The following is a 22,814-nucleotide window of genomic DNA, read 5'->3' on the forward strand; positions in this document are numbered from 1 at the left end:
TCCCAAAGGAATTAGGGCCTCACCCCCTGTTGCGGTGTGCGTTTCCCAGGACGCACAAGGCAGCATTGGGGTGGGACACATTTCCCCCAGGGAGACTCTTTCTCCCCGCTTAGGAACTCCGATGGTCTCAGCGGTTGCTTTTGGGGCGCAGAGATGAAGCAGAGGCGAGACGGGTCTTGGGGTAAACTGAGGAGATTTATTAAAGGTGCAACTGAAGAATAAAAACTAAAAGCTGAACCCCAAGGACGGGGAGCACGTGTCCCGCCGTGGATTTTATACACAGGCAATACAAAGCAAACAACCAGTGAGAATGCACTCAGGGAGGAGTCTAAGGCAGAGATACAGAACTAAATCCAATGGGAATAGCAGAAGCAGTGTAATGATACAAAACAGCAAATGATATATCGAGCGAGGGAAGATTGGCAAGGAAAATTCTAGCAACAGAGGCAGGGATACAGAGAATTGACACATAACGGCATGTATAATTTAAATCATAACACACAAATGAAATAGAAAGCTAGCCTGAAAACTCAAAGCAAAAACCCACACCACCACAACCCCCCAAAAAGTGGTGGGATTGATAGCTCAACTAAAGTGCAACTACACCAATGCACAGTGTAGTTGCATGGGGAACAACCAAGAGCAAGAAGCCATAGTGCAGCAGGAAAACTGTAACATAGCTGACATCATGGAAACAGAGTGACATATCATGGAAACTGGACAGCTGCAATGGGTGGCTATAAACTCTTCAGAAGGTATAGAAAAGGAAGGAGAGATGGTGGGGTACTCCTGTATGTTAAGGAGAGTTTCAGTTTTCTAGCACTTAACAATGGCAACAATAGGGTTGAATATTTATGGATAAGACATGGGAGAAGGTCAACGCAAAGTAGATATCATGGTGGGAGATTTTTAAGACCAACGAAGCATGGTAAAGAGGCAGACAATATAATCTGTAAGCAGTTGAGAGAAGTCTCAAAATTGTTAGCACTTCTCGTGTGGAACTTCAATTTGCCAGATTGCTTCAAATGGAGTATACCAAAGAGGAAGACTCCTAGAAGGATCCCAGAGTGTGTTCAAGATAAATTCCTGACACAGCTGGTGAGTTAGACAAGGAGGAAAGGTGCACTTCTGGACCTGTTGCTTGTGAACAAAGAAGGACATGTGGGGTAATGTGATGGATGGAGGCCAGCCTGGGGCATAGCAATCATGGAATGACATCGTTTCCTACGCTGGGAGAATTAAGGAGGGGGGTTGTCACAGTGGGCAGTGGTGGGTCAGAGTGCCATGATGTTCCTGGAGAAGTGTTCTTGGAAGGCACAGGCACTTCTGCTGCCGCTGAGTGATTTCGAGCTCTTCGGTGAAATCAGCTCTTCCAGGTGATGCTGCAGGAAGAGACAGAGCCTTCCTATGGAGTTCTGCAGGAGGCTTTACTCCGTTTCTCCTTCAGAGGGGTCCAGTGATGAAGAGCCAGAGAATCAAAGGGAACAGGGATTAGTAGGGGAAAGGCAGGGGGTGGAGTACAATGAACATCAGGGCCAATCCTCTGAGGGCTCAGGGGAGGAGCAAAGGGGAAGGGCCAACCGGGTACAAAAGATTTACATAAGTGCTGCAAAGGCTGTTGAGGGTAACACACTTTTGCACCATGACAAAGAGAGCTGGCTGCCAGGGTTTCTCCCTTAGGGGGATTGCAACAAGCTCAGGCTTGAGGGGTGCTCTCTCTCCAGGGGACTGTGTTTATATTCCTGTCTAGCTTAACAGCCTCCGCAGAGGGTCATCAGAACTGCCATTTTGGACAATCACAGGGCAGATTTAACCTTTTTAAGAGATTGGTTGAGAGGCTTCCTGGGCAGACAGTCCTTAATGTCTGGAATGCTGTGTGACAGAAAAGGGCCCTGGGGGTAGTGGTCAACAGCCAGCTGAACATGAGCCAGCAGACTGGCCAGGTGGCCAAAAAGGCCAATGACATCCTGGCTTGGATCAGAAATAGTGTGGCCAGCAGGACCAGGGCTGTGATCAACCCCCTCTTCCCCCATACTTGGTGCTAGTGAGGCTGCACCCTGAATCCTGTGTTCACTTTGGGGCCTTTCACTATAACAGGAGCATGTCCAGAGAACAGCAGCAAGTCCAGAGAACAGCAGCAAAGCTGGGGAAGAGTCTGGAAAACAAATCATATGAGGAGCAGCTGAGGGAGCTGGGGTTGTTTAGCCTCGAGAACAGCAAAGTATGTGGAGATCTCATCACTCCCTACCTAAAAGGAGCTTCTAATGGGATGGGGGTTGGTCTCTTTTCGTCTCTTTTCCCCAGTCAAAATCAAGACAAAGGGGAAATGGCCTCAAGTTGCATCAGAGGACATTTAGATTGAATATTAGAAAACATCTTTTCACTACAGGGTCATGAAGCATTGGTATAGGCGGCCCAGGAAAGTGGTTGTGTCACCATCCTTGGAGGTATTTAAAAGATGTGTAGATGTGGCACTTAGAGACATGTTTTAGGGGTGGGTTTGCCAGTGTTTGGTTTATGATTGGAGTTGATAAGCTGAAAGATCTTTTCCAATCTATTCTGATTCTATCATATGATTCATTTTGTGTATACAAAGTGTTCTTTGCCAAATACAATCCCAATCAATACAACAATTTTTACATAAAAATAAACAAATCCTACATCAAAGTGCAATGTTAACCATCTTGGATTTGATTGTGCTCTCAAGGTACCAGCAAAACTCTGGATGATGTCTGAAATTTTCATGCAGATTAAAGGTGCAACATAGTCATAAAAATTTAGAAAAAACCCTAGTTTACTGACTAGATGTCTTCAAATATAAGGTAATCAAGACTTTGGACTACAGGTGATTTATAATTTTGAGTAAGACATGATGATCATCAAAGTAAAAGGCAAAACAGAGTTAAAGAGTTTAATTAGAGGCCCTCACTCTTTAGGAATTATAAACTCCAAGAGTCTGTAGAGAAAAAAAATGGTTTCTGATCAAAAGCTGATATAATATGGTATTACTATGGTGATGTCCATGATATAGGCATAGAGAATGCTACACATATCTCCTTCATAGGATTTCTTGCTATATTTGTATAATATAGATAGTGACAGTAACTAGCTGACAATTTTACGTAGCAAAGTATTTATATCCACCAACATGATTTCACAGATAACATGCCTAATCAACCTAATTTAGTGGGTTTTTTAAAATAATAACCATGTCTGATGAAGTAAATGACATTCATATAAATTTATAAAATGTTTTCAAAAGCATTCTGCAGTACTGAAAAAAAATCTGTTTGCATTGATACTTCCTGTATTGGGTGGAAAAATTCGGTGGCTTACAAAAGGAAATATTTTAAAAAGAGATTAAATAATGGCTTAACAGAATCTTATATACTTTTAGACCAATGTGTTAAACGTAGTTACTGGAATGGGAATACAAAGTCAGTAAAGACAAAATATGCAGATGGTTCAAAAAATATGTGAGTGAAAGCTAGTGACAGAGTCAGATCCATAAGAAGTGTTGATTTGTAAGGTGGGATCCTTTTTACAATGTATTTTAGCAAACTTGACACGCAGGAACAAAGCACGTTGGTCACACTTACAAGGTGACATTCCGGAAGTCATTGACTTGTAGGCCACCCTAGTCTTCTTCCTGTGATGGGGAACGTGATCCTCGAATACATAAACCAGAGGACACAACATGAAGAAAAAGACAGCAGTACATTTTCAAGTGGAATTAAAAACATCATATTTAGGTTATTGTTCTATGATAATTTCAGAAAAGTTGAGTAAAAACTATTGGACTGATTCAAGTTGAAGTGAAAAAGAACTTAGTCAATTTACATTTACAGAAGAAAACCAAGCCTAGTCTTGATGACAATGTCCTAGAAAAGTAGATTTTTTTTAAATAGTACTAAATTTAATTTAGAAGAAAAAAGCCTTTTTTTTTTTTTTTTTTGCTCTTAGTGGCAGTAGTTTAAAGTTAAGCAGATTCAGCTGAAAAGTAAAGTGCATATTTTTAGCACTGGGAATAATGAAGCATTAGAACAATTTACCTGTGAAAGTAATGGGTTTTCTATCACCTCCAATCTCTAAATTAAGACTGCGTGTCTTTTTGGAAGATGTACTATCTCTCAAACCAAAGTTATGGGTTTGATTTCGAAATTACAGACTGATGTTTTTTGCCCTTTTCTGTAGTAAGAGGTCAGGCTAGATGATAGCAATGGCCTCTTCTGGCCCTGAAATCTATGAATCTAAGTTGTAGCTTAGCTTAATGAACATCACAGCATAAAACAGTCCCTGTAATTCCTCACATCTTCATTGCCCTGCCTTCACTGCCTAAAAGCACAGATGACCTAAATAATATAAAATGTTGCAACTTTAAGGAATCTAATATAAACACTTCTTCCTGTAAATGCAAGAACTCTGTGATTTTAAGGTAACTGCTGTGATACAACTTGGTAAAAGGAAGCCAGAGAAGCTCAAAAGCTGTTGTTTTGTAGGTCTAGAGCAAATGTAGTTGACCATTAAGTCTGTCTCTTTCTCTTTTTTTTACAGTCTCTCTGATGTTCCAAACCCAAAGAAACCATTACTGATGCACTTGTGGTGAATTAGGTGTTGTTTTCTTATAGCATTAATGAAAATATTTTTAATAGTAGTTTTGACAACATTTTTAATAATGTTAACATGAATAATATCAGGACACTCACTGTAAACCTGTTTTTTAATAGGTTGCATTTAAGTGGTTTTTGTCATCTTGCTGACTGTTCCCATATGTTATGGTACTATGCTTTCCACTTACATGCTTGCTTGAACAAACACCTTTCTGGATATTTTCATAATACTTTTCTTTCTTAGATAATAATAAAGTTGAACACACAAGTGGGAGGCACCCAGGAAAGTTTTGCTGCCACTGCCTGAAAACTGTAGCTGAGTTTCCATTAATTTATTTTACCACACTGCTTTTAACTTTGGCTTAAAATCATATACCTTTTGTATTTCTTTGTATTATTAGTAAAAGATGCTTTTTCACATTATAATTGGTATGAATATAGATCTTCAGTTATAACAAGGTAATGGCGGTTCTTCTTTAATCCTCCCTTTGCTGAAATTGTGGTGATTACCATGGCCATGGTCTGTGCTCTGTGTTTCAGGTACATGGGCATATTGCTATCTCTTTTCAAAAGAGTCACATGTTCAGATATAGACATGTTAATTTGGTCCAGACATGAAATAATGATCAGACTTCACTAAAAATACAGCTATGATGTCACTAGCTAGTGGGGAAATGAAACTCCTTTACATACTCTTTTTATAGCCTTCCTTAGTCTTTTTATAGCTTCTTTAGTCTTTGCCACTTGACCGATCTATTGGTATCTACAAATGGAAGGATTACATCCTAGAGCAAAAGAGATTTTTTTTTCCTCTTAATCATTTCTTGGGCTTAAGGTCTACTGTACTAACCACACAGGGAAATTAGAATAAGCTATTAGAAAATGAAGGCTTTAATTCATACATAAAGACCGAACACATCATTTCCAGGGTATTCTTGCATATTTCATTTTAATCTGCTGAGTGCATTTTTTTCTCTTCTTTGTACAGTATTGGATACTGGATGAGATTCATTATCCTTTTTCTCTCCTGGGTGCATGCAGTCCTTTCTTTGTGACCCAGATAAAAAAAAAATCTAAATCCAAAACATGGGGTGATACTTAGACAATTAGAAGGGCCACAGACATCTTTAACTTTCTCAGGATCTATGTATTCATTGAGTACAACAGATATGAGAAAAAATATTCCCTTGAACAGAAAAAGGAATGTGTCTTGGAGTTTAAAGAGCTATTTTTACATGTTCATTCAATTAAAGAACGTCTTCATTGTAAAAAAAAAATAAGTATATTCCCTTAGCTCTATTGAAAAGTGTTGATGTGAGACACTGAGAGAAAGGGAAAAGAAAAAAATCCCCTGGTCAGGAGAAGTTTGTCTCAGCAACTATCTTCTGACATTTCACTATAGTCGTAAAACAGATATATTCCAGAGAGGCTAGGAGCTCAGTTTTATGGTGCAAATTTTAAGAACCAAAGCAGTTCAAAGCAGAACTCAGACTTTTCTTCATCAGTATATATACTGCTATACTGGACATAAGCAGAGTATTGATGAAGTTCAGCATCCATTAACAAGTATCATATATTGATTTTTTAGTCAGTCAGCATGTGTGAACAGCAAATCTAGGAATGAGGTGATAAAGGTTTTATCATTATTACTTTTTTATTACTTTTTTTTTTTATAAGAAGGAATGGAAAGATTGTTTTTTTTCTGAAAGACAAATTAAACTATTTGAAACATAAATTTAAAGAATCCTTATATAACATTCAGCCAAAGACCAGTCACCATTCTTATCACAAGTTTATAGAATGAGGCAAGCGAGAGGTAGAAGCTAAGAGAAAGTAGCATAAATGCAATCAAAGGCTGGCAAATCAGCATAAAAATGAGACATCCTGAAGATCAATTTTACCATATAATTCACTTCTGAAAAAAAAAAAAAGAGCAAGTTTTACATTAGGCCAGGTATTGATAGCATATACATGGAGACTTCCTTAAATTGTAGAAAATGGTGCTTTTTCAAAACCTAATTTGACTGTCTTCTTATGACCTATGAGGTATTTCTATAAGTATCTAAAAGTTGCCAGGTTGTTGAAATTAACCACTTTGCAAATGTGTGAAGAACTTTGGTTCATTATTTGCCTTGGGTGTTAATAACTAGTATTGTCATATAATATTTTGTTACAATACAACCAGAAATAAAATACCAAAATAAAATGAGACTGGAAGGCCTCATTTGTAGATAACTTAAAAATGTTTGGTACTTTATTTTTTATTTGAAAATAAGAAAAAATATGAAAAATTAAGAAATTCCTTATCATTAACCTTTGAGTTATTTATGGTATCATTGTCAAAAAGAAAAGGGAAGGGAATCATATGGATTATACTGTATGCAAGAACTCAAACTATTTTAACAAGAAACTGAATAAAAAAATTTCCTTCTCTGAAGTACCACTCTTGTATTTCAAAGAACTTTCCAGTGAACCTGGAAATACACAAGATGCTGGAGTTGACACTTTTAATGGTGTATCAGATAATACTTAAGTCTGTACAGTCTCCATGTGGCTTAAATCAGACTGTAAGCTTGCAGCTCAACCTCAGAACATTTTTCAACTCACCCATCATAGGTTTTACAGCGCTTCATCACCAGCTTGGCAGAGCATTTATTTTACTGCTTTGGGAGCCCTCAGCCAGGCAAGAGATAGCAGCAGCACTGAAGTCCTGCCAGGTATTTCTAAGACTGTATGGTAGTGGTAACTTGTTCCTGGCAAAACCTGAATTGCTGAAATGTCTACCTGTGAAGAAATGCCAGGCATTTGGCTCCTGGTGTGAGCATCTAAGTCAGTTCAACATATTGCCATCTGATTTATTTTCCAGCATTATATTTGTTCTTAATTACAGTAGGTGCTTCACCGTGTTATTGCATGGGAGCATGTACTAGAGTGTGTCTTCAGCATTTCTAAATAATTTATATCTGAGTCCCAGACCACCTTAGTGAAAAGTTGTGGAGGGCATTTAGATCTTGACCTGTAAGGGCTTACTTTTATGGGATTAATGGCTCTCTATTGAGTAGAAATCATTTCAGGTTTTCTTGCTGACTTTATTGGGAAATACTTGAGCAGATTTCAACAATGTTGCTGCTGGCACTGATACCTCTTTGGTCAGTTAATACTGTATCTGAAGTGCTTTTAAAAGTCTTCACTACATCAGATGCCAAGATAATAAAAGTGAGGCCTTATCCTTGTCTCAATAATCTGGGACATGAATGTAGAGAGCAGAGACCACTTTTAGAGGTGTTAGCAAGATGTACTGCAACACTTTGCACTGGTTAAAGCTCCTAAAGGCACACGGCTTCATGCCAGCTAGTATTACAGGACCACAGAAGACGCTAAGTTGTAAGGAACCCACAAGAATCAAGTCCAACCCCTGGCCTGGCATAAGACCATCCTCAAGAAGCATACCATGTGACTGAGACTGTTGTCCAAACACTTCTTGAACTCTGTCAGACATGGTATTGTGACCACTTCCCTGGGGAGCCTGTTCCAGTGCCCAACAAATCTTTAGGTGAAGAACTTACCTTTTCCCAATAGCTGACCTAAGCCTCCCCTGACACAACTTCAGACCATTCCCTTGGGTCTTGTCACTGGTCACCACAGAGATCAGTGTCTGTCCCTCGTCTTGTCCTCACAAGGAAATTGCAGACTGCCATGAGGTCTTCCCTCAATCTCCTCCTCTCCAGACTGCTTAAAGCCAGTGGCCTCAGCTGCTCCTCATATTGCTTTCCCTCAAGGCCTTTCATGATGGTTATTGTCTTTGGATGCTCTCTAACTACTGTTTATATATTTCTTGTGTTGTGGTGCCAAAAACTGCCCCCAGCACTCAAGGTGAGGCAGCCCCAGAGCAGAGCAGAGTGGGACAATCCCCTCCCTTGCCCAGCTGGTGATGCTGTGCCTGATGCTCCCCGGGACACAGCTGACCCTCCTGGCTGCCACGACACCCCTGAATGCAACATTCACCAGTGTCCAGTCAGTGAGAATCTCTCTGGATTCCCAGGATTGCTCAAAAATCATCAAAAATTGCTTTGCTATGACATCAGCCAGATCTTTGAAAATTCTTGGATGAATTCCATCAGGCCCCATAGATCTGTAAGGATTCTGCTGGAGCAACAGAGCCTGCACAATTTCACAGCTGACTTGGACCATTCTCCCAGTCACGGTCTTCCAGCTCAGGACACTTGGACTCCTTTTGTCCTCCATTCACATTAAAGACAAAGGCAAAAAATGAGTTAAACATCTCTCCTTGTCTCTGTCCCAGTTTGTGACGTGACCACCCTTACTCTGAAATGGGCCAATTTCATTTTTACACTGTCTATTGCCATTAATATATATGAAAACACCTCTTTTTTATTGCCACTCACATTTCTGGCCCACTTCAACTCCATTTGAACTTTGGCTGCATGAATTCTCTCAGTACAGTGGCAAGCAACACTTTTGTATTCTTGCCATGTCACCTGGCCTTGCTTTCACTAGGCATACACTGTTCTTTCTTGTCCTGTTTTCAAGAGAACATTCCTGTTCTGACAAGTTGGACTTCTGCCTCACCTGCTTGACTTCCCAATTTGGGAATTGCCTGCTCCTGTGCCCTTAGGAGATGATCTTTAAAAAGTGATTAGCACTGATGGACCCCAGCATCTGCAAAAACATTTTCTCAAGGGACCTTACTTACTAATTTCTTGAGCAGTCTGAAGTCTGCTTTCCTCATGTCCAGAGCTGAGGTTTTGCAGGTACTTTTCCTTCTGTCAACAGGGATTTTCAACTTGATGACTTCAGGGTTGCTGTGGCCAAGACAGCCACCAATTTCCACTTTGTTCATGAGATCCACTCTGTTGAGAAACAAGAGATCAAGGAAAGCATCTTTCCAAATTGTCTCCTTTATGACCTGTTCTATAAAGTTGTCATCCAGGTTTTAGGAATCTTCTGGCCCAGGTTTTACCAGCTGTATGATGCTCTCAGTTAATTTTTGGTGATTTGAAGTCCTCCGTAAGGACAGGAGCAGTTGAATTGAAAGCGTCCCTTAGTTCCTCAAAGAACTGGCATCATTGTCCTGGGTAGAAGGTCAATAGTAGACTCCCACAATGACATCCACATTATTTGTTTGCCATTTGATTCTTATCCAGAGGCTCTCAACTGTACCATTGTCAGCTGTGAACTCTATACATTCTAACCTTTTTATTACATACAACCTTGCACCCTGCTTCTGCTTTGCCTATCCCTCCTGAAGAGCCTGTAACCATCCAACAGAGCACTCCAGATTTCCAGACTGATATTATAGCATCCTTGAAAACAGCCCATTAATCTCTTGTTCATTTGCTTGTATACTATTTAGCCTGTTTGCTTCTTCCTGCTGCTCCTTCACCTGGAACACAGCTCTTCAACCACACACCCCTGCAACACAACTGTCTGTTGACCCAGCCTTGCAAAGAGGTGTCAGGCACTCCTGGAAGCCTGTGACCTGTAGAGATACATCTACCAACAGCAGGTCTGGCTGGCTGGAGGCCTCTGACTTGGCTGCTGCAGTGACTCCCTCAGCTACAGGGGATTGAGCTTGACTGCGTGTCAACACCATAGCTAGGGAAAGCTTAAACTAGTACACTAATAAGACTGGGGCTAAAAAGATCTCTTTACACTTTCTTATGAGCTACTAAGCTTGTTTATTGCTTCTCTTGGCTCCTCCTGGATGGGCAAAGAGGAGCCCTTCTTGCGCACACTGCTAGGTGAAGTAGGTGCCACATCCTCACTGACATGCCACCCTCTGGGGTACTTGTGGTCCCTGGAGACATTTAAACCTCCTTCAGTTGCTCCCAGCATGACCAGGTTGGCTCCAGGAGTTTCCAGGTCATGACAAGTCTTGGGGCTGCTGCACAGGTTCCTGAACAAAGGCCTGAGATCATGTTATTTTTTTTTTCTTTCAATGGCATGAAGCCTCTAAGTCCTTCTATCAGAAAGAATAGAAATGCTGAAGAATACATGCTGCTGTTGAGATTTAAATATTAATGTTTCTATACATGTATATTCTCAGACTGCTTTGTATAAAAATGTTGTCCTTTATTAACTCACTGAGCTTTTGTAGAAAGTATGTACTCTTATGGTGAAGTAAGATGTTTATGAATCCCTGTTACTGTTTATCCTTTTATGTGCAAATAGTTTTATCCATCCTTACTCAGGTAAGTCATTAGTAACCCATTTTCCCCTTAGAATTAAAACAGAAAGACCATGCTATTTTTTTTATGAGACAAATATATGTGAGAAAATTTTAAAATATGTTTAGCTTGTTAGACAATCTGATTTTCCCCAAATTATTATTTTTTTATAACGAAACAGTGTTGTTAAGCTTGGTTGTTACGCTCAGCATAACTTCAGAGCTAGAATCTCAGATTCTCTACAAAACTAAATGTTGTAAAGTGCTTTGACTAATGTAATTGTTAGATGTTCCCTGACTAGCTAATGACTACATACTTGTATTGATATTATGGGATGGTCCCTTTGGGGAAAGCCTCATATTGTTTCCTGTCAGCGTGAGTCAGTTTGCCTGCTGAAATGAAGTGCTACAGGCAATTCAGAGTGTTCAAGAATAAAGTCTGATTAGTTGATGCTGAGGTGTACATGGCAAATAAAACACTAAGTATGAGCTAATAATCCAAATGGTTCCCTAAAAAGAAGCATTAAGACACCACAAAGTCACTTTTCATAAATAACAGTTAAGTGGGTGATTTTTTTCACATTTCCATGTGGGATCTTAAAATACACATAGATGAAATTTTCTTTGCTTTCTAGTTGCAAAGGTCTAGTTGTAAAAGAAGAAAATATCATGGAGAATGAATAAGAAATTTCCTGGTTTATTCTAGTTTGAAGTTTTGCAGAAATAAAAGTTCTCCTCATATATTTTTCATATTCCCTGCATTATGAAGCAAAAAAAGTTTATTTTTCTGATTAAATTATTTGTTTAAGGATCAGTATCTAACAATTTCTTTGAGATGCAGGTTGAGAAAGTGATGTTCCTAAAGCTGAAGGTCTTACTTATCAACAGACATAGAAGTCAATCTGAGGTGTTATGATGGGTTTCACAGACTTGGTCTCTGGTCATATATATGCCCACAGCCTAAGCTGGATACCTATGTTAGTGCATGAAAAAATATACATAGCATACTGTCCCAATTTAAAAGACATATGTCTGCCAAGGAAGGTGGGAACCTTCCTGAAATGCAAGAAATTATCTACTCCTGCCAAATTATTATAACTTTGAAATTACTGTGTTTTCAGGCAAAGATATGGGAATATACATATACATATATATATATATTTATATACACACACACACATATAACAAGACATAAAAACCACAACAAGAGCAACAACAACAACAAAACAGTAGAAAGCAACGACAGCATTTTCTGCCCCTTCAAGCCATTTCTCCTTTGGTGTAGTTGGGCCCACATCTGGCAGAGGTGCTGGTGTCGGGGCAGAGGGTGCAGGGGCTCCCCTGCAGCTGCAGGGATGCTGTTGGCTCAGGAGACCCCAGAGGGTGGCCGGAGGGAGCACTGCCAGCCTCGGGGAGGGGGCTGGATGGGTCGTCTGGCTCTCAGGTGTCCCATGCAGTGTCCTGGTGGTGGCAGCAGCAGCAGCCAGGGTTCCTGTCAGCAGCTGGGCGGTGCTCCCTCCGGAGACAAGGAGCAGGTGCGGGCCCAGTTTTCCCCTGAAGCACCCACGTACTGGCGAGGGTCTCTCCCACTGAGGGCAGGTGCTAAAAAGTCCCAGCCTACCAGCTACTCCATGAGCAGCTAGCCCACCTGTTATAAATGTTCAGCCAATTCCAAATTAATAAAATATTTTTATTAATTAAAGAATTAACAAAACAAAAATTTAGGACAAGCCAGCAATTGGAAGTTCAGTGTCGAGTCCCGGGTTCGGCACTGGGTGAACCTTAGCTACGGCCTCCAGAGCACTATAACTCCCCCTGTTCACAAATTCAGCCATTTTAGGGGTCTCCTTATATACAGTTTATTTTGCCGGTGGCAGAGTATTTCTCCATAGTTCTTTGTCCTCTGTCTTTTTCTTCATATTAACGAGTCTCTTTCTGTTGTCTGATCTGCTGAATGGTGCTTCCGAAGGGAAAATGAATAGTAATTCAGTTTCTTGGAAAGCATGAATAGAGAGATGGAATCTTGAATGGAGAGGCGTTTTCCCCATATTGGTGCTTGATCCATATCGTTCTTGATTGCTGGGTATTTCACAGTTCCACCTCCCAGGAGGGCCAATCTGTTCTCAGCCCACCTTCTTTTCTGTTGTTAATGTTGGTGTTTCTCATGTTTCCAGCAAGGGTATTGTCCACCCTGGATTCCTGACAGCAGCTGTTGTTCAGCCTAAAATTCATTTGTTTCAAGCCTGACCCACTTGTTGAATTTATTTTTCAGGACATACCTTACATCATATTTTATATACACTATAACATGAATTATTCCATGTTATTTATTACAGCACCTATGGTAAGGAGGTGCTGCTCCTCTGTGGCAGCCAGTCCCCCTGGGCAGGAGAAGTCCAGCACCAAACACCACAATCATCTCCTCCCCCAAGCTGGGCAAAGACTGCCCACCCCCAGCTAAGAATCTGCCAAAACCACCCTGCTTCTCCCCTATCCCAGAACCAATCCACTGGTATGCCAAGGCCACATCTTTTGTTAACTCAGATTCCTCCTATTCATCTTCCCCAGGCATCACCCCCTTCTCCCAGCATCTTTTGCAGACAGACTGGAAGAAATTCCCCTGAAAAACCCAACCCAGAACGCATACCCTGCTTTACTGATGTTTGCTTAGGGGAATTAAATCCTACAAGTGAGAATATGATAGCTTTCCCTACATAACTTTTCAGTCAATTATCAGAGAGTTATCAAAAGCTTATCCAGTCCATATCTCAGGTCTGAGCTCAGCAGCAGTATTGCAAATATCCCAGCCTTAAGAATACTGCACGTCACCTTTTAGCCTAGCAATCACCCACAAACACACAAAGAGGAAGAAGAAGTTTAAAGGTAGGAAACAGTGGCAGTTATCCTGCTAGTCTCAAGGAAGCAAATTATACAAACCCATTATTTATTTTCTCTATGAGGTAGCCAGATGCATTCAGGATGCAAACATACATAGCAACCATAGTGGAATCCTATGGAGAATTAGTACCCTATCACATACATTAGAAAAAATTTCATTGTATAAGGACTGACAGAGTAAAGCAAGAATGTAAGGTGCTTTAATGAATAAAAGCATGGCTTTAGATGTGATAATTCCTGTTATATCATTGTAGAAAATTTCTGTGCTTTGAGTTGTTTTATCCATTGAGATGCATATTAAATGATCTTAAATTTTTAAAATTTTTTAAATTACGAATTTCAGTTTTGCATTCAAATTCTACTAAACATTCAGCACAATCTATTTGATTAATGTTCAGAATAAAATTGGAGAAAACATGTTAGATTCATACATTAAAAGCTGCAATTTTTCCTCTAAGTGTGTCTGTATATACGTGTATTACCGGTATTTCTGAGAAAAGTATTGAAATTTAGCATAGGAGGATTTGCTGTCCATAATATGGTTTTATTCTGAAGGCATGTAAAGCTCACTTTACACATGGTCAGGACTTGTTAGACTTAATCTCTAAAATTCTCTGGAAATGTAGTTTGTAATGGTCAGACTGCAAGATGGAATAGATGTCCTAGCAACTTGTTCCACATTGCTGCACAGTACTATGTCACTGAGTCTCAGAAAAGCAAATGCAACATCTCTTCTATAGCTACCTTGCTAGATTTCCAGAGATTTGAAAAAGAAAAGATTCTCACTAAGAAACAGAAAGAAAAAACAAAAGAAACCACTGTTTTTTGAAGAATAAGGAAAAAAGGAAATGAGGTAAGGGGATTTTAGGGTGAGAATGAGCACAACACAAGGCAAAGGTTGGAACAACACGAGATTGGAACAGCCAAGAGAGGAAAAGAGTCCTGGAAAGAGAAAACCATGGAGCACTGGAACTAGTGTTTGGGATAACAAGCTGATGTCCCTGCTGAAGCCAGGAACCTGCTAGAGTAACTGGACCTGAAATGAGCACTGGCTGGTGGGAAGATGGTCAAGACCAGAAAGTGAACAGGCTGGAAAGAAACAAGGAACTACTGAGTCAACTCTGAGCTGAAAAATGGATTAAGGAAATTCCTCATTGAACCACAAACTGCAATCCCCACATTATCAAACATGGCAAAGTAAATACCAGTTCTCTGCAAGAATCACTTTATGAAGTAGAGGCTGATAATATACTGCTGCTCGTGTTTATGTACTTTAGGTCAGATGGCAGATAACGGTGCTCATGTCATCTGAAAGATCTCTGTGCTGATGAACTCTGTGCATGCTAACACAACATAAATTGCTGTTTACAAATGTAGCAGGAAAGCACTTTTCTTTACCAAAATTATGAATAGCTTTTTTATGGTGATGGCATGAACAGGAACGCCAGAGTTAAATTAGCCTATGAAATGGCATTTCCAATACTTAGAGTTTTTCATGTGTTTCTATTTCCAACCTAAATGTTTGTTAAGAGAGGGAAGTGTACAAGAATTTGTAGGTGTTTGCAGACAATGTAGACTGCAGAAGAAGGAACATGTTTCATGCTTCTGTAGCCTTCCCGTTGCTGACAATGGAATCTAATTATCCAAGAGCAACCTTCAGTTCCTTCATCAAAGACTATTAACCTCCTTCCATAGATCTGCCTGGTTCCTAAATACTTGCTTACAATATAATCTTGATTCATCCCTAAAGCTTGGTCAATCCTGATCTCTCAATGAGGCGATGACTATTTGTGAAAAGAAAGTATGTGATTGTGAGGCTAATTAAAGTCTTTAACTTTGGTATTGGATAGCTGTTGGTTCTGTGATTATACTATTTTCTTAATGCAGGGGGTTTGTTATGATTATCTTAGAGGATTCTTTTAGGAAGGAATACATGTGTGAGTGTTGCTTGATGATAGATATTTTTATAACAAACTGCCTAATTTTGGGTTAAGCCTTTTTTATAAATTACAATGCAGATTGATTTTATGAAGACATATTTTATGAAGACAGAAATACTGATCTTTGAAATTCCTTAGTGTGTCATTTTTGACCTACTAAAGAAAAGGAAGAAACCATAATTCCACTTTTTTTTTTATTTTTCCAAAGACTCACAATCTTTTCACAAATAGACTGGGTGTCAATCCATATGCATATGTCTCAAGAGTTACCTATAAATTATTTTCTTGCATTATTAATCACATCTGTTTTATTGTACAATGACTGCTACAACTGTTTCCACCTACACCTGTAGAAATACATGAAAGATTTTAGTAATGCAGATTTTTGCTGTCTCCTTTAGCAGCCTATATTTAATGCTTTAAGGATTAGTAGCATGATATGACAAGTGCTTTCCACTGTTTCTTTGTTAAATTATGCCTGCCTCTAGGTCCATAGCTTTCAGATGCAACTCCCCTTCCCACCTTCCTGTCAAACTAAAGAGGGATAGTCACTGGGCAGCATAATTTTCTCTCTTTTCCAGTTTATCATGCACATATTTTTTTCTTGAATTGTGTCCAGGTGCAATCAGGTCCAGTAAGCAGCAAGAAATGAGAACAAGTAAATATTAGGGGTGAATAATTTTATTAGCAATTTTTAATCAGTAATTTTATCTCATCAAATGCTGCATTGCTGGTAATTTGCCCTTGAAATTAAATGCTTTCCACCAGGAAAATAATTTCTTGTAATGCAGTTACACCCTAAATTTGTTCGAAAGAATAATAAGTAAAAGACAGGAGCAGACAATCCTTCTGTTTTCTTCAGATGCTTAAAATATGCAAAGATATCTATCTCCAGCCAGAACTTGATGAAAAACCACAAGAAATCAAATGGGGCCCTTGCACTCATCATTGACTTCTGTGGATTTTGTACCAAATCCTCTATGCACAGCTAACAAAGCAAATCTTCTGATCCTTCACATAAACAAATATGAAGAAACGGTCATTATGTTTATTTTTTGTGCTATCTTCAACTACAAAGTTATATTCAAATGCAGGATCCATTGAGATTATCATTGATTTTGGTTGGCTTTGCATTATCCATGATGTTATTTTTGTAGAGCAGTAAGAGAAGCTCATACTTTTCAAATCACAGAAAAAGTTTCCCTCAAACTAACTCTGTTCTCAAAGAAGGGTAGAGTAGAGAGAGAAAAGAGGTGTGAAACCTCTACAGCAGGTGTTTTACTGCCTTCAGATTTATATATGCTTCACAACTAAATTATTAGACACCAATTTTAAGCATAAATGTGACAATGTGTGTTCAATATGACTTTTGTGGTGTAGGAGACAAATTATTCTTAACCAAATTTTAGAATGAAGGCAAGTGCATTCAGACAGCGATTAACTAATAATTCAGTCTAATTTTTGTTTTGTTTTGTTTTACATTTATGGGTCTTGATTCAGTATAGTGCAGCTAAGAAATAACAGAATGCATTGTGATGATGTTGCTATGTGCTTGTCTCCCAAATATATTTTCTTAAAGAGTAATTTCTGATACATCATTATAGAAATACCAAAGAGCTCAGCTATGAACATCACTCCACCCAAATATCTGTTCTTAATTTTAATATATGTAATATGAAGTTCTGTGAAAGTTATAGTAAAACGTAATTAAGAATACTTTATAGGATAGTTTTTCCAGTTGGACAGATTGAAGCTACAGCTTAACTCCCTTGCACCATGCAAATACACATAATTTTTTTTTAACTTTGGTATGAAATGTCCAGCCATTGTTTCATCTGGGGATACATTCTGGAGAGGAGAGGAGAGGAGAGGAGAGGAGAGGAGAGGAGAGGAGAGGAGAGGAGAGGAGAGGAGAGGAGAGGAGAGGAGAGGAGAGGAGAGGAGAGGAGAGGAGAGGAGAGGAGAGGAGAGGAGAGGAGAGGAGAGGAGAGGAGAGGAGAGGAGAGGAGAGGAGAGGAGAGGAGAGGAGAGGAGAGGAGAGGAGAGGAGAGGAGAGGAGAGGAGAGGAGAGATAAAAGAAAACTAGTAGGAAAAAATCTTGGAAAATACAGGTTTAAAAAAGAGCAATAGACTTAGGAGCACTTTTTATGCCATCTGGTACATTTGTGGATGACTAAGTTTATCAGAGAACAGTTCAACACTATGGGACTATGTCATTCAAAGGGATACAAGATTTTTTTATCAAGGCTGTGAATGATATGAAATCTCTCTTTAAAAATCTGCAGCTCATACTGCCTATATCAACTACAGTGGTAGCAGAAGTTAAAGTAACTATAAACATAATGTTTTCAACTAATAATATCTTGAATAGTTTTTCTTTTTTTTTTTTTTTATCTTGTAATAGGTAAGTTCAGATCACCCCATAACCAGAGTGTAATGAAATTGTCAACATTTTCTTCATTTCTTCTTTTCCTGACAAATGGTGTGAACATATCACCTTTTTCTCTTAATGGAAAACCTAACTGGAATACATCAAAATGCTATTAGGTTTTTCATTTTCTACCACAATTTAATGCTGGGGAATGCATGCAACCTTCATCTGCACACTACTGTAAAATATTCCCTGTCCCTGATAAAATGACTGCAATGGAAAATCAAGCAGAATTGTTCTCTGTTTTGTATTGCAATTCCTTTGTTACAGTCTCTCCCTGACTGTGTGTAGGAGGATTATCAGGGCTGCACAAATACACATGGGTTATATTTCCTAAAATGTGCTTAAAATGACTTAAATAAAATGTTAATGTGTAAACATGTTTAATTAAAGGGCCTTCATCTTTGGCATTACCTTGCTTCATATTACATTTCTTCAAAAATAAAAATATTGAAGCAAACAATGCATTTGTCATGTTTCAGGAGAAGTTGATTTTAATATTATGTAGAAAATAGAGAAAAAGATCAAATACCCTCATCCCGAGGGAAATATCTGTAACCTATTCGTTGTTTAATTCATTTTGTCATGAGCTAAACCAATAGTGAGGTATAAAATAAATCTAGGCTTGCATACATAATATAAGTCAACACAGATCCTAAAAATGAAATCCTTCATCTATAATATTACATCTTACAAGATCAAATCATGTTCCTTTTTGAGGCAATTTCTTTAAATGGATGCAGAATTGGGCCCTTGCATCGGATTCCTCAAAGAGAAAATCCATGCCACAGTGCATAAAAAAATCGCTAGTGTAACCTAAGTGCAAAATGCACCATTATTATAGCAAATTTCTTTAACAAAATGATGTACTAAATATCCTAGTCTGCTATTTATTTTAAAATTAAAAAAGTAAATATAGTATTTTGCTTATGTAGCAATTATTTTTGTGTCTAAAGCAATTATAGTAAGTAAAATGGAACTTCACCAATTTTTATGAATAAATAAATGCATTATTGAAAAATCATTAACGTTATTAACTTGTCTTTGTCTAGAGACATGAATTGTTTTCTGATAATTATCTCTGTTAATTTAATAATTTATATACATGTATATGTATCTAGTCAAATATTCATATCAGCCTAAATCTTACTATTAACAGAAGTTAAGGAATCAAATAGGAAATAATGTAAAACATTTGTGTAATCTAGAAAATTTTATCCAGAGGATCTTACAAAGAATGAAGAAATAAAATAAGAAATATTTTTACTTTTACTTCCTTAATTGATACATTATGTGCAGAGGAAATCAAAGTTCTGGAATAGTTGCTTCACTGTAAAATTATGTAAATTACTTCAGTTAGTCATTAATCCCAAAATTTCAGGAATTTAAATCAAAACAGCAAAACTAAATAAGTGTTGGGGTGTTGTTGTGGTTTTTTGTTTTTGTTTTTGTTTTTGTTTCTCCAAGCATCCTATGTATGTTCATACGCATCCTAAAAAATAGATCTTTCTAGGAGGAGAATATACATTTTTGAAAAATTGTAACCCAATTATAAACAACAACAATAACAACACAGCAACAATAATAATAATAAATAATGCCATTTTGGTTTAAGCTGGTGTTGATTTAAGGGGTGACTTGGTAGCAGTGATTCCCACTGTCAGTTAGCAGCACCTAGATCTGGTCCACGGAGGCTGCAGAGGCAGCTGTGGACAGGTGTCCTACCCTTCTCTATGCTCATCAGTGGGCTGCCGCTATTGTCTCAGCCAGAGACATTGTCAGCCCCTAGGAAAACCAGGGATCAAATGTAGAGGTCATTAGCTAGCACCTTTTGGTCTTGCTATAATAACATCCCGATTGCATACATGGCAATTTACATAGCATTACCCATTATGCTTTGTGCTGCAATTTTGCTTTTGGAGGTCACTCTTACTTGATTAACTCTCTCTTAAGAGTGCCTTTCCAAAGCATCAAAGCCCTGCTTTTACACATTTAGCTCTATTCCTTGTTGGCAGTTTCTTTGAAACTAGGGTGCTGTGTGGAATTGTACTGGGAGTCCTGAAAATATAACCATAAAAAAAAATCCATAAGGCAAGACCCAAACCCTTCAATAGCAAAATGTCCAATTAAAGCTAGCTAGGTGGCCTTAGTAGGCTTACAGCCTTTCTGAATTTGCAGACCTCAGTAGATATTTATAATTGCTTTTTCTGTATTATTTATTTGTTTTATCTGTAATTAGATACACAGACTATCTGCCTCTCTTGTTCATTTTCTTCAGCATTAGTCGTTCACAGTGGATGTTCCTTCCACTAGGTACCTGTCAGAATTTTGGATTCCATACCCATTATCAAGATTGATAGCAGTTATCAAACCTCAAAATACGCATGTGTTTTTTAAATATTAGCTGTCACAGCGTGATAAGTTGTGCTGGATTGTATGTTGCATAGTGTAGCACAGAGCCCAGTGGGGCTCAGTTTTAAAGAACAACATGCTGAACTTGATGGCAAGAGCACAGAAGCAGCATAAACACACAGACAGAGACACACAGATACACACTCACAACTGGTTTTCAGTATTTGATGGAAATCTATAAAAAGCGTCCGACATTCTTATCTTTTGTTTCCCAACATAGTTACATGAGTAAAATGGAAATTTTGGATTTACATCTGATAGACTGAATATAATTTGTTGTAAATGTTAAATAATTGGTTAAACAGAACATGTGTAAAGGTTAAAATATTGCAGAGAAATGCAAAATTCAGGAAAGAACAAGTGCAAATTGACCGGTATTACAGAGGAGGGAGTGGGTAATCATGGTCTGTTATGAATTTTACTGGGTAGCGGTGTACCAAAGCATTAGGAAATGTCTGGAAAAAGTGATCCATAACACATCTACTGAATCACTGTGAAATCCTTATTATTTTGGAATTTTAAATAATTCTTTTCTTCTCAGGATAACTTATAATCCTTAAAAAAAAAGCAATCATGAGATTTTTATTGCATTTTTTAAATATAGCAGCAAAAATGTGTGTTGTTAATGCTTCAGAGGCAACATGCATATGTGCATCTGTATGTGCGTGATAGCATCTTTGTAACCCATGAGTCCAGTCTTTCTTTTACACTCCTAAATAATCTCAAAACATTTTACACATTCTTTTCTGTGTAAATTTGCATATTAATACAGTCTAATTGGCTACTTTTGTAGCCTTTAATGTTATCTGCAGTATTCAGATATTTTTAATAAAGAAGCTGAAGAACAGTTTTTGGTTCTTTAATGGGGACTTTTAAAGTGTGTAATTATCCCTTTGTGCATAGAAACTAACAGAAACACTCTTATACTGACAGAGGATTGCCACTATTATTTATTTTTTTATTTCTTTAAAAGGTAGTGGTGGAGAGTTCCCTTCTAGCGAGCTAAAATGTGGTATTTTAATTAAGTGGAAAACTTGAAAAGGGAAGCTTTTTGCAGAGGGGGCTCAATTGCTTCTTACAACCTTTCTGAAAAGGGCAGAGTGTTAAAACAAACCTCCCACTTTTATTTTCAAAAGGAAAAAAAATCAGAAGCTAAAGATAATCTCTCCATTAGTATTATTAAAAGTGTTCTGCTTTCTTCACATGCTTTAGAAGCAGACAGACTTGTCATGAGCATCACATTTGCAAGCACTGTCACAGCTACTGAAGGCTCTGGTAAAAGCACAGAAGTGCGTTAACAGTAACTGCAAGCAGCCTTTGGGGAACAATAGGCTTACCTATACTGTGCCCAGCTATTCAAAAAAACAAGTTGCTTTATTATACTCCATACTCGCTTTAGTGCTCATATAGTGCTTGACCCAGACTCATTTTTTGAAGTACTGTCACTAGTTCTAAACACCTTTTTTGTTCCCTTTGGGTTAGCTAATTTGGCTGTTACAGCATTCACCAAAATAACACTGAATCCAGTGTGTAACATCCGATATGTTTACTCTGCTAGAGAGAGAAGCCTTCCTTCAAAGTTTCTTCCATATTTTTTCTGTGCATGCACACATTCGATCATTTCCCTTCTAAAAGGAAGAAAGGAAGAAAGAATGATCTAAAATTTATTTAATTATCTTGACAGATACATTTTGAAAATAATTATATATAAAAAGTCTTTGGTATTAAGACAATAGGAAAAAAGTAACTCAAGATTTGCAGAACAACTGTAATAGTATCATTAGTGCCATAAAACTTCTCAAGCATGTCAGAATCTCTCAGCAAGAACAATGTGGGCCACTGTTTGAAAAGCCTTATCTAACTAGGGAGTAATTTCTGTTTGGATTTCACTGTGTTGTTCTGGCAATTAATCTGCTGCTTGTTGGTTACGTTGTTGAATAAACGTATGTTTTAACTTGCTGGGTGGATACCATAGAGTGATGGAAAGTGGGCTAAATTTGCATGACCATACTTTGTCTGCTGTAATAAAGCCGTGGCTGCAGTATAATCAAGGCAAATCAGTAACCAGCTAGGATAGTGTTTTCAGATCTTTTTTTTCTGTAGGTCAAGTCAGTCCCTAACTGACACACTTTTATAGGATTAGGCAAGATCTAACTAGGTTTGGCATCTAATCTGTTTTAGACAGTGGTTCATTTTTTCCATAATTTCTACCCATAGGGAGGCAAGGTCACACAATATGTAGACAGAATAGACTGTACTTCTGCATGAAAAATAAAACCAGGGTAACATGGACTGTTTTGAAAGAGTCTGAAGCTGTATTCCTTTTCAAGCACTGT

This window comes from Prinia subflava, chromosome 1 (genome assembly GCF_021018805.1).
Source record: "Prinia subflava isolate CZ2003 ecotype Zambia chromosome 1, Cam_Psub_1.2, whole genome shotgun sequence".
Lineage (NCBI taxonomy): Eukaryota > Metazoa > Chordata > Aves > Passeriformes > Cisticolidae > Prinia > Prinia subflava.